The sequence below is a fragment of the Neomonachus schauinslandi genome, chromosome 1, assembly GCF_002201575.2.
Source record: "Neomonachus schauinslandi chromosome 1, ASM220157v2, whole genome shotgun sequence".
Taxonomy (NCBI): domain Eukaryota; kingdom Metazoa; phylum Chordata; class Mammalia; order Carnivora; family Phocidae; genus Neomonachus; species Neomonachus schauinslandi.
Window position 1 is genome coordinate 161,113,203 of NC_058403.1, and position 15,044 is coordinate 161,128,246.

The window sequence follows — 15,044 nt, forward strand, 5'->3', positions numbered from 1 at the left end:
ATTTACCCATGTTTACTAATTTTTTTACTAACAATTCCTTCTTTGGGGCACCTGGGTGGCTCAGTCGTTAAGTGTCTGCCTTCGGCCCAGGTCATGATCCCAGGGTCCTGGGATCGAGCCCCGCATCGGGCTCCCTGCTCAGCCGGGAGCCTGCTTCTCCCTCTCCCCACTCCCCCTGCTTGTGTTCCCTCTCTCGCTGTCTCTCTCTCTGTGTCAAATAAATAAATAAATCTTTAAAAAAAAAAATTCCTTCTTTGATTCTTTCCTTCCTTCTGTGTTCAATTTCTTTTTTCTTGATCTAGGAAACCATGAAAGTTTTTTTCAGCAAAAATCTAGAAATGATAAATGTACTCACTCTGCAATGTCTTTATTAAGACTTTGCTCTTAAATATTTAGGTGGATTTTGAATTCTAAGTTGATAGTTATTTTCTTTCAGCACTTTGAATATATGATCCATTATTTTCTGGTTTATATTGTCGCTATTTACATATCTGCTCTCATTATAACTAACCTTCCTGGTATTGTCTCATGGTCAAATATTGCTACTCGGACTCCTGCCATCACCTCTACATTCCAGTTGGAGTAGATACTTTTACTTACAATCTATTGGCCACACATAGGTATTAGAGCACTGGAAAATGTAGTCTTCATTCTAGTAGCCATGTGCCAACTATTTTTCTAGAATGGGGGTCGGAACTGGTTCATTCCTGGACTTTCCACCAGTAGGTACCCCATAGGTATCTGAAGATGGGTTTTGTCAACAAATCTTCCTCTTCACTCATACCAGTCCATGGTCAGGGCTTAAAGTGTTGCCTGAGGAGAAGACCCAGGCAGCAGAACCAGCCCCTTTACCCCAGACACAGCCCTCTGCCCCACGGGTTATTTCACTTGGTCCTGTGGGGAAGCCAGGCTGCTCCCCCTATGTTCCACTTCTGTCTGGATCTCAGCAGGGCTCCCTGTCCATCTCCTGGCACTCCATGTTATGAGATCCCAGCCCACTTCAGAGGGGCTTGGATGAATTCTTTAACCTACTGCAGAACTAAAAAGAAACACTTATTGAGCACCTCAGACACTCTCTCCTGTGGGTAGGTGACTTCTCCATTTGCCCTCTGAAGAAAATGAGGCTCAGAGAGGTTAAGCAATTTGACTAAATTAGTCAGACAACTAGAGCCAAAACTCAAATTGAGGTCTCCCAAGCAATTTGACTAAATTAGTCAGACAACTAGAGCCAAAACTCAATTTGAGGTCTCCCAGCTCTCAGCTCTGCACTATTTATGACTAAACTTCTTTACGAGATGGAGAAAGATGTTTGTGACCTGAAGCAAACAAGGTTGAAGTCTTGTTCCATCACATAACTGGGGAGTGAGTGAGGCAGGCAGGTTGCTGGGAAAGAGTGGCAGACCCCCAGCTGTAAGGGGAATCCAAGGATGAAGTGAGTTTTCCTTCAAGCATTTACCAAGGAGTCAGACCATGTGCAAGGCATAGGAGGATATAAAGGCAAGCTGATTATAGAGATGCAACTTAGAACAACTTACTCAGGGGGAAGACAGAGCTAAGTTTGAGTACCCTCTAGCTGTGTGAGCTTGGGCAAGTGACACAATCTCTCTGAGCCTCAGTTTCTACCTCTATAAAATGGAAATAATAGCACCACCTCAGGAGGTAAAGCTTTTGGCAGAATAGCTGGCACATGGCAAGCCTACAGTGAATGGTAGCTGTTAGTTTTTGCTGTTTTATTATCATGACACCTAGCAGGGGAGACATACGCCACCAATGTGCGATAGCTGAGGAAAGATTATGGGAACATAGAGGAGAGAGGTGGGACGTCTGAGTCAGGCCTTGCGGAGCAGGTACGTCCTCCAGGCAGAGCACTGGGCTGCCATTCCAGACACACAAGTTTGCATCTGTGCAACCTCAGGCTTCATCACTGGGTGTCCTGGGCCTGCTCCTCATGCCCACAGGACAGGTGTGTCGTGTGACATCTGGGCTTGAGCTCAGTCTGGACAGCACTTGAGGGGAGTCACCTCCCAGAGTTCTTAGGAGAATTCCTGGGCTAAAGGCACTGCTAAAGGCCAGCAGAGATGAGCTATTTCCAAACTCTTGGTCTTGGACCTCAAGATGCTCTCAAAAGCTTCCTTTTTAAAAAAATCTTCCTCCCGGGGCTCCCGGGTGGCTCAGTTGGTTGAGCATGTGCCTTTAGCTCAGGTCATGATCTCGAGGTCCTGGGATTGAGCCCGGGGGGCTCCCTACTCAGCAGGAAGCCTGCTTCTCCCTCTCCCACTCCCCCTGCTTGTGTTCCCTCTCTCACTGTGTCTCTCTCTCTCAAATAAATAAATAAAATCTTTATTTTATTTTTTAAAAGAATTTTTATTTATTTATTTGACAGAGAGAGAGAGAGCACAACCAGGCAGAGGGGGAGGGGAGAAGCAGACCCCCACTGAGCAGGGAGCCAGATGTGGGGCTTGATCCCAGGACCCTGGGATCATGATCTGAGCCGAAGGCAGACGCTTAACCAATTGAGCCACTCAGGCGCCCCAAATAAAATCTTTAAAAAAAAACTTCTCCCTTCTTCCCTCCCTCCATTTCTTCTTTCTCTTTCTTTCCTTTTCTCCCTTCTTCCCATCCTTTCTCCCTTCCCTCCTCTCCTTTCCATTTTTTCTTTCTGTCATAGAGGTTAACTCACCTCCCCACTTACAGAGATTGTTGAACCCCTCCTAGAGAACACGACTGTATTTGCGGGTCAGACAACACAGGGACGGGTTCACAGTTCACAGCTGGAGGTTCCAGGACAGTGTTTCTAGCTGGGAGTCTCCTGGTGTCCGGTGTCCAATTGCTAAATGCTTCCATACTGGGTTTAAACAAAGACACGGAAGCCACAGTCCAGACACTATTGAAGAACAGAACTTCTCTGATGCTGTGGAATGTGGGTCCAGTGACACACCTCATTCTTAAAGACTTTTGTGATGGAAACTTCAAACATACACAGAAGTAGAATGGGTTGTATAATGAACTCCCACCTACAAATCACCCAGCTTCCGCTCTTATCAACATTAGCCAATTGTGAGTCCTCTCTCCCCTGCCCACATTTTCCCCATTGCTGGAATGCTTGAAAGCACACCCCAGACACAGTGTCATGTCACTAGTAATCACTTCACTCTGTATCACCAACAGATCACATTGTTTTTACATAACTGACTGTGCTATCATCACACCTAACAAAAATAACAATGGACCTTAAATAATCTAATATTAAAGCCACATTCAGATTTCCCAGATTGTGTCAAAAGATGTCTATTTGCAACTAGTTTCTTAGAAAAGCATATTATCATCCCCATTCTACAAATAGGGAAACTGAGCCTACCCTCCCCCAAAGTCACAGAGTTAGTAAATGACAGATCTGTTTTATATCAAAGACACTGTCCTGGATCTTTATCCTGTGCTGCTGACTCAAAGTTTCAAAAGCCCTAAGAAAAAGAGAAAGAGAGAGAGACTGAGAGAGAAAGGAAGGAGAGACGGTAGGAGGGAGGGAGGAAGAGAGGAAGGGAGGGAGGGAGGGGAGGAGGGAGGGGAGGAGAGAGCAAGGAGGGAGGGTGGGCAGGAGGGAAGGGAGGAGAGAGGAAGGCGGGAGGGAGGGGAGGAGGGAGGGACGGAGGGAGGGAGGAAGGCAGGAGGGAGGAGAGGAGGGAGAGAAGGGAAGGAGGAAGGCGGGAGGGAGGGGAGGAGGCAGGGGAAGAGGGAGGAAGGCAGGAGGGAAGGGAGGAGGGAGGGAAGGAGGAAGGTGGGAGGGAGGGGAGGAGGGAGAGAGGGAAGGAGGAAGGTGGGAGGGAGGGGAGGAGGCAGGGGAGGAGGGAGGGTGGAGGGAGGAAGAAGGGGGAAAGAGCAGCCACTGTCATCTGGAAGCTGGCCATGTGCTCACAGTTGGGCTGTGCTAGTCTCTGCCAAGACATGAGCAATTTCATGGAACACCAACCTCAGATAAGGTCCCTCTGGGACCCTGATAGAGACAAAGCAAGGCCACTTCAAATTGTGTCTCAGTCCGGATGAACAAGGTCCCTGTGCCACCCACTAAATACCAATCAGCCACTGTAAAAAAAGATTATGGCAATTTCTTAATATACTAAACATGTAATTACCATATAACCTGATAATTGCACTCATGGGCATTTATTCCCAGAGGGATGAAAATTTATTTCAATGCAAAAGCCTGTATATGAATGCTTGTAACAGCTTTATTCATAACAGAACTGGAAACAACCAAGTGTCCTTCGGTGGATGAATGGCTAATGATCAGTAGCACATCCACACCATGGAATAGTGCTCAGCAATAAAAAAGGAACAAGCTATTGATACAACAACCTGAATGAATCTAACAGAGAAGTATGCAGAATGAAAGAAGCTAATCCCCAAAGGTCATAAACTATATGGTTCCCTTTATATAACATTCTTGAAATGATGAAATTATAGAAATGGAGAAGAGATTAGTGGTTGCCAGGGATCAGGGAGGGGAAAAGTGAGAAGAAGAGTGGGTGTGGCTCTCAAAAGGCAGCTTGAGGGATCCTGATAGTGATGGAAATGTTCTGTATTTTAACAGTATCAATGTCAATATCCCGGTTGTGAAATTGTCCTGTAGTTTTTCAAGATGTTCCCATTGAGGGAAGCTAGATAAAGGTCATATGGGATCTCTGTATTATGTCTTAAAACTGCATGTGATTATCTCAAATAAATAATTATCTCAAATATATTATACATTATAAAAAGTTTCATTTAAAAAACATGGTCAAACAGAGGTAGTTTTTTTTGTTTTCGTTTGAAGTTTTTTAAATTTATTTATTTGAGAGAGAGAGAGAACGAGCAGTGGGGAGGGACAGAGGGGGAGAGAGAGAGAGAGAGAGAAGCAGACTCCCCACCAAGCAGAGAGCCTGATGAGGGGCTCAATCCCAGGACCTTGGGATCATGACCTGAGCCGAAGGCAGCCACTTCACCGACTGAGCCACCCAGGGGTCCCTCTTTATTAATTTTTAAAATTTAACTTTGGTCCTTGTCCTTTAAAGTAGGCATAGGGATCCTGGCATCTGAGAGTTAGAGGCGCTATCAGGGTCAGCAGGTTCAACCTCTGCCTTCAGCCAAAGCTGGTTTTCATCCTGCCCATTTTACAGGCAGAACAACTGAGGCCCGGAGGCCAACATGAATCACGCTTAATCTGGATTTAGGAATATTTTAAACTCCATCTCATATAGCATCAGCTGCAGCTGTTGTTTCTCAAAGACTATGGACTTGCAAAGATTCCAGTCTAGGCCAGAGGCTAGCTCTTCGAATGTGGATTTCAGTGACATATACAAGGGCTTCTAACCCAGAAGTTTAGGTTGGGGTTTCTGCAGGGAGGAGTGGGAAAAGTCCCAACTTTGCAGTCAGGGAAACAGGGCTTCGAATCCTGACCCAGCCACTTTCTGGTTAGTTATCTGACCTGGAGCAAATCATTTCAGTCTCTGACCCTCAATTTTCCATCCATGAAATGGGGCCAATGCCCCCTGATTTAGAGAATCCATTTAATAAATGTTTCAAGGTGATTAAAACAGGCCCCATCCTCACAGACATCTGTTTGGTGACTAAGTAAAAATTCATGTAGAGAACCAGGCTCCTAGGTGTGCATAGTAGGAGCACATTTTTCCCCCCTACATCTGCGTGGCATAACTCTCAGACCTAACAAGTCCCTGGGGAGTTCCCATCTGCATGAGGAATCCCAGCGGCCCCATCACCAGAATGCCGAAGCGTAGAGCAGGCTGACTGTGTGCAGGCATGCTTCCAAACACTTTATACCAGTAACGTCACCAGGGATAGGTGCTGCCATCTCCCCATTCTGATGGATGTGGAGACGGAGGCCAAGCTCTTTGTTACCTCCAGAGTGCACGTGCTTGCTGAGTCAGGTGGGCCCCCAGCTGGCAGTCCTGGAATGCAGGGAAGCCGGATGCCATGCTCAGCTGCTGAGTCGGCTTCCCCGGGACTGTCAGCTGTGCCCACAGGACAGTGGGAGATTGTCTCATGAATCCCCACCCCCCCTACATACACACATAGGGCAGTGAGGTCACCTCGGGAGGGAGCTAAGCTGGGGCCTCCCGTACACCTCTGGCAGCCCTGTCCGCAGCCCTGGCCATCTGCCCATGTTGGAGAGATAAGAAATGTCCTGACGTTGTGCCTCTATCCTGTGTCAGGTCCGTACAACCTGGTGCTACAGGTGAGACAGGAAGTAAACTCATTTGCTCAGAGATGGGAAGTACCTGTGCCTGGGATTAGAACGTAAACAGAAGGTGAAGAGGTGGGGGGGTGTCTTTCTGAGCACTTACTATATGCCAATCATTGAAACCTTTAAATAATACGAAGTATTCTTTAGTCCAGTGATTCTTGAACAAGCATCTGAAGCACCTCGGGGGTTTGTTAAATACAAATTATGGGTCCCACTTCCAGAGTTGCTCATTCAGTAGGACTGGGATGGAACCTGAGAATTTGCATTTCTAAAAGGTTTTCAGGTGATGCTGAGGCTGCTGGTCCAGGGACCACATTTTGAAAGTAACTAATCAGTTCAACTTCCTTTCCCCTGGTTAATGGTGGTCTTCAACTTTCTTCTTACATAACTCCTGGGACGGAGGACTCATTGCCTATTCTGTCAACCTATTCCATTTCTGGATTGTTCTTACTGTAAAGACAGGAATTTTGTGTGTGTGCTTGTGTTGAGAAGAGAACTAATTCTATTGGCCCTTCCCTGTAGCCCATTCTTTCTGCCTCTGGATTACACAGTCTCATCAGACAGGCGCAGCTAGAAGGGAGAGGAGACCTGTAATCAGACTGAGGGTCTCCCTCACCCTCCCAGGCCATCAACCAAGCCCTGCCTGTTCTACCTTCTAAATCAGGGCTGTCCAACAGGAATATATTGTAAGCTCTATGTACCTACAAACATTTTTAAATTTTCCAGTAATTACATTAAAAATAGCAAAAAGAAGCAGGTGGAACTAATTTTAATAACATATTTTCTTTAACCCAGTGTACCCAAAATATTATCTTTGTAACGAGTAATACCAAAATTATTAGTGAGCTATTGCGTATTCTTGTTTTTCATAGCAAGTTTTGGGTGTCTTTTACACTTAACAGCGCATCTCAATTCTGACCAGCCACATTACGAGGACTCCATAGCCACACTGTACCAAACAGTGCAGTGACCCTGTCCCTAGTCCTTATCTCCCCTGTCATGGCTCGTGCTCACCTGAATGCCTGCCCCTCACAGCCTCACCAATCCACAACATGGCAGCCAAATTGTTGTCTAAAATGTAGTAGATTTGATCATGTCCCTCTTGTGTGGCTCCCCATCGCTCTCAGGATAACACCCGGCCTCCGAGGTCTGGCTCCCAAGGCCCTGCCTCTCGCGTTCCCTTCTCCCCTCCTCCAGCCCCCACTCTCCTGCTGCACTGAGTTATTTCCAGATCCTCAGCACAAGCAGGGCCTCTTCCTCCTAACCCTTTGCACTCCCGGTTCCCCGGCCCGGAATGCCCTTGCAAGGCTTCTTCAGCTTCCCTTTCAGGTCATTCATTCAGTCAACAAAATCTATTGAGCACCTACTGTGTGTCAGACACCGGCCTAGGTTCCTGGAGCGAACAATACATGAGGAGGAAATACACATAACAAAAAACATATAGTATGTCAGTTGACGAACAATAAAGCGGGATGACAGGGAGAGGTGGTGCTGGCGGTTACTACTTTGTACCGGGTGGTCAGGGAGGGCCTCTTGGAGAAGGTGACATTTGAGTAGAGACCTGAAGAAGTGAGGAAAGGAACCAGCAGGCTATTGGGGGAAAAGCATTCTAGGCAGAGGGAACAGCGAGTGCAAAGGCCCCGAGGGTGGAACCTAACTGGAGGGCTTGGGGCACATTCCAGTGTAGCTGGGCAGAGTGAGAGAGGAAGTCATTGGAATTAAGGTCAGAGAGAGCAAGAGGTGGGTCCTAGATGGTGGAGGGCTATGTAAGACCTTGAGTTTTATCCTGAGTGAGGTGGGAGCCCTGGGAGGGACATGAGTTGTCTCGGGTTTTAACCAGATCCCTCTGGTTGCCATGATTAGGACAGCGGCTGGGCTGAGGGCAGGAGCAGACAGACTAGTGGCATAGTTTTTAATGCTATTTTAATAAAATTAGTTCCACCTGCTTCTTTTTGCTATTTCATGGTGGCTGGACCAGGCCGGTTGCCATGAGGTGGAGAGAAGAGCCTGGCTTTGGGATACGCTGAAGGTGGGGCCAACAGGGTTTTCCAGATATGTCAGATACAGAGTATGAAAGAGCCAAGAGTCAAGGATGACTCCGAGATTTTGGCCTGAGCTTAGGAGCCAAATGACTCCTCTTCCAGAAAGCCCTCCTGGGAACCCATAGCTCCCTGGGCCTTGCCCTCATGGGGCCTGTCATGGCCTGTCTCTAGCTGGCCTGGGCGCTTCCCAAGGCAGTGTAGGACTTGTTTACTATCCTACTTCCAAAGTGTTTGATAAGTGAGTAAGAAGCAGAGGCAGGCTGAGCTGGGGTTATTCTTGGACTCACTGTAGGAGGTCAGTCCCCACCCCTCACCCCCTTGGGACCTGTGTTTTCCTGTCTGCACAAGGCAATGGATATTCTAGCCTTTGCCCAGTTTCCTCACCAGAAGAGGGCACTGCCAGTCCCATTCACAGGAGTCCCCCAGTCCTCTGAGCCCTGGGCCTCTGGTCCTGCTCCCTGCCCAACCTCACCCCTTGGGAAAGCATTGCGTTGGCCCACACAGCTGGGTCCTGAGTCAGTCTCACCAATGAGGTGGGATCTGGGACACACCCCACCTCCTCCCTGCACCAGCCAAGGGCAGGGCAACTACCCCCTGCATCACCGTTCCCTGAGTCAGCAGTCATGGCCATGACCAGGGGGTGGGTCTGGGGGTTTAGGGGCCCCATCTGCTGTGCCTGGGGTATCCTGAGGAAGCCTCAAGTCAGACAGGAAGTCCTGGGGCCCGATAGCACCAGCAGGAAGGAATGCCACCCTGGTGAACTGAGTGCGGCCCAGGGCAACTCATGCCCCGCCCCCTCCCTGTCACGGGGTTGTGGCTTGGCCTCTCCCACCGCCCTCTTCCCCTGCGCAGCCTGGCATTGGCACAGTCCACACAAGGCTCTCCTGGCAGCCAACACGGGCCTCCAGACCACAGGTAATGGGACACACGTGCTGGGTGAGGGGCGGGGTGGAGGGTTAATTTTTAGGAGAACAGGCTCTTCCACCGGCCTGAGATTTTGTGGTTCCCAGGTGGACCTGGATTTGAATCCCAGCTCTGCACCTTCCCAGCTGGGTGAGCACCTCAGTCTCCATCTCTGGAGGTATCAGGGGAGGATGACAAATATTCACCTCCCTGGGTTGTTTTGAGGCTTCAGCCAGCCCATGTCTGGTCACAGCAGGTGACCAACTCCTGTTTCTGTCGCTAACTTGCTGCGGGACCTTCCGAAAAACCTTTGATGGCTCTGAGCCTCAGTTTCCCCATGAAGGGCCAAACTCGATCTCTGAAGTCTTCGTCCATTCTGCCCTTGTGGGACCAAACACTTGGGAGGACGAAGGTGTTTCCCCCCAAAACAACCCAGTCTCTGTGCTTTGACCAGCAAGTGAAGGCAGCTGCCCTCCGGACACCCCCTCCGAAGGCGCCCTAGGCTCTCTGGGCCAGGCCTGGTAGACTCGAGAAGATGAGGAGGCCAGTCGTCTCCTCTGCCTTGGGCTCAAAGGCACCTTTGGGGAGAAAATGCTGGAAATGCTGAACAGGCAGAGCCGGGCCTTGGGGGAGGAGAGCCCTGCTGCCGGTCAGAGGCTCACCCAGGTGGCGTGGCCTGGAAGGGAGCTCCGCCCCCAACCCCGCCCCCAGCATCAGGAGCCCCCTCAGCTCCGAGGGAGCATCCCAGCTCCTCTCCTCAGAGGCGGCCTTCAGGCCTCCAGTCAATCCGTGTTTTTGGTAAGGGGGACAAAAGATGATGGTCATGTGCTTATTATTTTATACTGCTTTGTTTAGAAACTGCCAGAAAAGTTGGATCAGGCGTGTGTGTTAGGGGGAGTTGTGGCGAGGGACGTGTGCGGTGTTTGGTTTGGGGTCCAAACCAAGCAGATCTATAAATAATGGGACCTCTCCTGTCTCTGAAACCCGTGGACCTGGGGGCTAGCGTAGCCCTCTAAAACGCCTCTAAACCTGTGCTTTGAAATCCCCTCCAGGCCACCGTCCTAGAGCGCTCTCTCTCCCGCGCTGGCGGAGGTGTCCTCATTCTTTTTTTTTTTTTCAATAACAACTTTATTGAGATATCATTGACATGCCATCAAATTCTCACTTTTAAAGTGTACAAGTCAGTGTCTTTTAGTATATTCACAGAGTCATGCAACCGTCACCACTATCTAATTTAGAATTTAGAATTTTTATCATCCCCAAATAAACCCCGGACCCTTTAGCAGTCACCCCCCCACTTCCTCCTTCCCCTGGCAACCACTAATCTACGTTGTGGATTATCTCTATGGATTTGCTTATTCTGGATATTTTATATAAATGGAATCATGTAATAGGTGCTCCTTCCTGACTGGCTTTTTTTTTTTTTTTTTTTTGCACTTAGCATCATGCTTTCAAGGTTTGTCCATGCTGTAGCATGTCACCAGCGCTTCATCCCTCTTTCTGGCTGAATGGTGTTGTATGATTGTATCACGTGTTGTTTATCCGTTCATCAGTTGATGGACACTTGGGTTGTTTCCACTTTGTGGCTGTTATGAATAAAGCTGATGTGGACATTCATGTGAGAGTTTTTATGTGGACGTAGGTTTTCACTTCTCTTGGATGTATACCTAAGGAGTGGACTTGCAGGGTCATATGGTGAATCTATGTTTGACATTTAGAGAAGTCACTAAGCATTCCCCAAGGGGCTGTACCATTCTGCAATCCCACCAACTATACATGAAGCCTCCCAATTTTCCACATCCTTGTTAGCACATGTTATTTTCTGGATTTCTTATTGTAGCCATCCTAGAGGGTATGAAGTGGTATCTCATTGTGGGTTGGTTTTGTGTTCTTTTTAAAGTTTTCGTTATTTAAATAATCTCTACACCCAACATAGGGCTCAAACTCATGACCCCGAGATCAAGAGTTGTATGCTCTTCCGACTGAGCCAGCCAGGTGCCCCTCTCATTGTGCTTTTGATTTGCATTTCTCTTAATAAATAGATGTCGAGCATCGTTCCAGGTGCTACTGACCACTTCTTCAGAGAAATGTCTATTCAAATCCTTTGACCATTTTAAAGTTAGGTTCGCATTTTATTGCTGAGTTGTAGGCATGTCTGTTTCTCCAGGAGAGGATTCTGAGGCTCTGAGAATGAATGTGGTGTGCAGTGATCCCAGTCAGTGGAAGGTAATGGTGGGAACTTAAGCCAGGTTTGTCTGACATTCAAGATGCAACAAGCTCCTTCTCTTGCACTGGACACCTCCTTTCTGGTTTTCACTATTGCCAAATTACATGTGTGTGGGGGTGGTGGGGAGACAGGAGAAATAGATGGAAAAGAGAGAGGAGCAAAGAAACTTAGGTGACAGAATGAGAAAGGAGGCTGGACTGGCTCTGGCTGTTTATTTTTTATTGTTTTTTTTTTTAAGATTTTACTTATTCATGAGAGACAGAGAGAGAGGCAGGCTTCCCATAGAGCGGGGACCCCAATGCAGGACTCGATCCCAGGACCCTGGGATCACGACCTGAGCCGAAGGCAGATGCTTAACCATCTGAGCCACCCAAGTACCCTGGCTGTGGCTGTTTAAATAGGCACCTACCTTGGAGAATCTGAGCTGGAGAATCTAACGCTCAGTAGTTAAGCGTCTGCCTTCGGCTCAGGTCCTGATCCCAGGGTCCTGGGATCGAGCCCCGCATCGGGCTCCCTGCTCAGCGGGAAGCCTGCTTCGCCCTCTCCCACTCCCCCTGCTTGTGTTCCCTCTCTCGCTGTTTCTCTCTCTGTCAAATGAATAAAATCTTAAAAAAAAAAAAAAAGAGCTTTTGGTTTCTTCCCATTAATCTTGATATGTTGTTGGGGAGGGGCTCAACAATTTTTACTAGGGGGCACACTCCCCCCTAGTTTTTCTTAGTTCCTAAATCTGAAACAAATCTGATTCAACCCTGAAACCCAAACAGGGAGCGGCATCCCCTAGTGTCTAGCTGGGTCTGAGGATCTGGAGCAGTGGTTGCCACACTTTCTTTTTTTCTTTTTTTTTTTTGGAGGGGGGGTGGTGCAGGCAGGGACAGAGGGAAAGGGAGAGAGAGAATCCCAGGCAGGCTCCACACCCAGCACAGAGCCTGACCCAGGGCTCAATCCTGTGACCCTGAGATCACCACCTGAGCCGAAATCGAGTCAGATGCGCAACCCACTGAGCCACCCAGGTGCCCCATCACACTTTTCGATTGCACAGGCTTCTCAAGAAAAATGCTTTAGGCACTCCTAACAGATGCATATTTATAGATTTAGAAATGATATACAAGTACTGTGATGATTAGCTAATGTCTAAAGGCCCAATATACACTCAGTGTGAATTTAATTACCAAAATAGTGGATGGAAGTCCACATACCAAGTAGTTTTCCTATTATTATTTCAGTAAGCAATACTGTATGTATGAGATCCCATTCATTGTTTTCAACGTGGTAAGGTGGCTGATGAAGGTCTTGAGTGAGGAGCAGCCAGGGGTCTGTCCCGCACTTTTCCTGCTCTCGCTTACACTTTCTGGATTAGAGTTATCTCCATCTGTCGTTTCTTTGCAGGGCCTCTTTGAATCCACTTGTCTACTCTTTAGGGGCTGATTCAGTTAAAATGCATTGTTTGATCCTCAAATCCACCCAACCTGGCACCAGAGTACTGCAATATACGGCCGTACAATATATAGGCTGAATGTAGAGGAATGAAAGACAGGGTCGCAGCAGACCTATTGTGGGGCTTCCCACTGGCCTTGGGAACCGCACTTAGTAGGCATGACATTCAGTATCTGACATATAGCCAAGGGTGCCCATCAGGGTTGAACTATATACTGTTAGCTGTTTTTAGTTAAAAATTAAGTAGAAACAGATGGACTAATATGTCCCTCCTGTACTTTGGAGATTATAATTTGGGAGCCTGGTAGGTTCTGAGCTAAGGACATCTAACCCAACCTCTGCCACCCCTCATGGCAGGGTGCCCATGACCATCCACAGCAGTTCTCTAAAGAATTTTAGAAAATTATTTTGTATATTGAGCTGGCATCTGCTCTAGTGACATCCCAAGGTCCTGACCTCTGGAGCTCGTAGCCCCATGTGGTCCCTCTGTCCTGCAGGAAGCCCTGCAGATACCTGGGGCCTGTGACCAAGTCCGTCCACGCAGTGCTCATCCCTAGGCTTAGTGCCCTGCTCCTCCAGCTACTTCTCTTGGCTTTGATCTTAATATCCCACACATCCCCTGGATTATCTCTGTTTGTCCAGACCTTATTCTGTTCAGAACCCAGGATTGAACCTAGGATGGGAGATGGTGAGATATGGGTCACCTTCTTCACTGTAGACTCTGTCCTTCTGTTAATATGACCTAAGGCTGTGTTAGCTTTGCTCTGTAGCTCTATCACCTTGTTGGCTCATATTACACTTTAACAAACAATGGTTATGCACCTACTATGTGCTGGACACCAAGTTAGATGCTTGTGCTAACATTTACTTACCTTTCAGAGGGTCTTTTAAAACTCCTAGGTCTTTCTGTATGAACGGCCTCCAAGCTGGGTTCACCCATCCTCTTTCTGCACAGACTTGATTTTGTCCCTTTTTAACTTCTAGGTTCAGCCTAGGTGCCACCCTGCACTGCTCAGAGGCAACCTTAGGCCCTGGCTGCTTTGTTGGGTGTGCTGTGGCCAAAGGGCTCATGTAGATTCATAACGGGTCCATCTGGCTTGTGGTCCACTAGCTGGGCAGCGTGGGTTGTTATCCCACCATTAAACTGCCTGATGGTGGAGGAGGTGGAAACTGAGGCATTTTCCTTCTTTCCCTCTGTGAGGTTCCCCTCATGCTTGACTTCAGACTCAGATTTGAGTTCATATCTAGACGCCTTGCTGTGTGACCTTGGGCAAGTCCCTTTCCCTTTCTGGGCCTCAGTTTTGGTCTCCAGGTTACAACTCCGTGGAATTGTAACCAGGAGAAAGGGAGAGACCGCCAAACCTGGGGAGCTGGGGGGTGGGGTGGGGTGGGGTGGGGGTGAGGTGAGCCTGGGACAGGAAGGGGGAGAATGTTGAAGGAGAAGGGATGTGAACAAGTAATATAAAGGAGAGAAGGAGATGCTAAAGAAACTTTGCTAGGCTAGCATTTCTCTAAGCTCTTAAATTCAGTACTTTATGACTTCTTTTTATGAAGCACTTTATCTAAGCCAGTGGCTAGAATATAGTAGAGAGTAAGAAAAACATGATTCCTCTTCCCAGGGAGCTCAGAAGTAAGGTCCTTTTCATCTCAATCCTCACAGCAACCCTGCAAGACAATGACACTAATCCTCATTTTACAGACAAAGGAAATTGAGGCTCAGAGAGATAAAGTGATTTACCCAACGTCACAGAGCTGGGAAGCAAAGTGATAAAGCACGTCTTGAGTGGGCTCTGTCATACCCCATTGCCGCAGTGACTTAATCAAGATACCTCTCAGTATAATGTCCTGGCAAATGACATGATAATTTTACGTTGTACTTTCCTATCCACAACCCCATATGCATTCCAAAATGTGAATAATAAGAGTGACATTATTTTGTCTTGTAAATGAGAATAAAAACCTAGAGGGGGGAAGTGATGTGCCTGAGGGCCCAGGGTGGGTTGGAAGCAGGGCCAGGACTAGGCTCTTGGTCTCATGACAGCTGACTCAGTTTCCTCCCCACCCCGTACATGCCCCGGGATGCTGAGAGGATTTACCAGCCACACCTTGGGATCCCAAAGCTGATGAAAAGACCATTTCTGTTCCATGCCCCTGGCTTCCTAGGGTGTGTTTCTGATTCCTTCCCCTCCCTAGCTGTCCT

General features: G+C 48.0%; 1 protein-coding gene across 6 annotated transcripts in view; it reads left to right on the top strand.

Moving 5' to 3' along the window:
- Positions 1-9,137: 9,137 nt before the first annotated feature.
- TMEM40 (transmembrane protein 40) overlaps positions 9,138-15,044 on the top strand; it is a 33,282-nt gene continuing 27,375 nt past the window's right edge. For all 6 annotated transcript variants that reach the window (XM_021694937.1, XM_021694938.1, XM_021694939.1 and 3 more), the window contains exon 1: positions 9,138-9,195. The gene's annotated coding sequence lies outside the window, so the exon portion shown is untranslated. The remainder of the gene's footprint in view (positions 9,196-15,044) is intronic.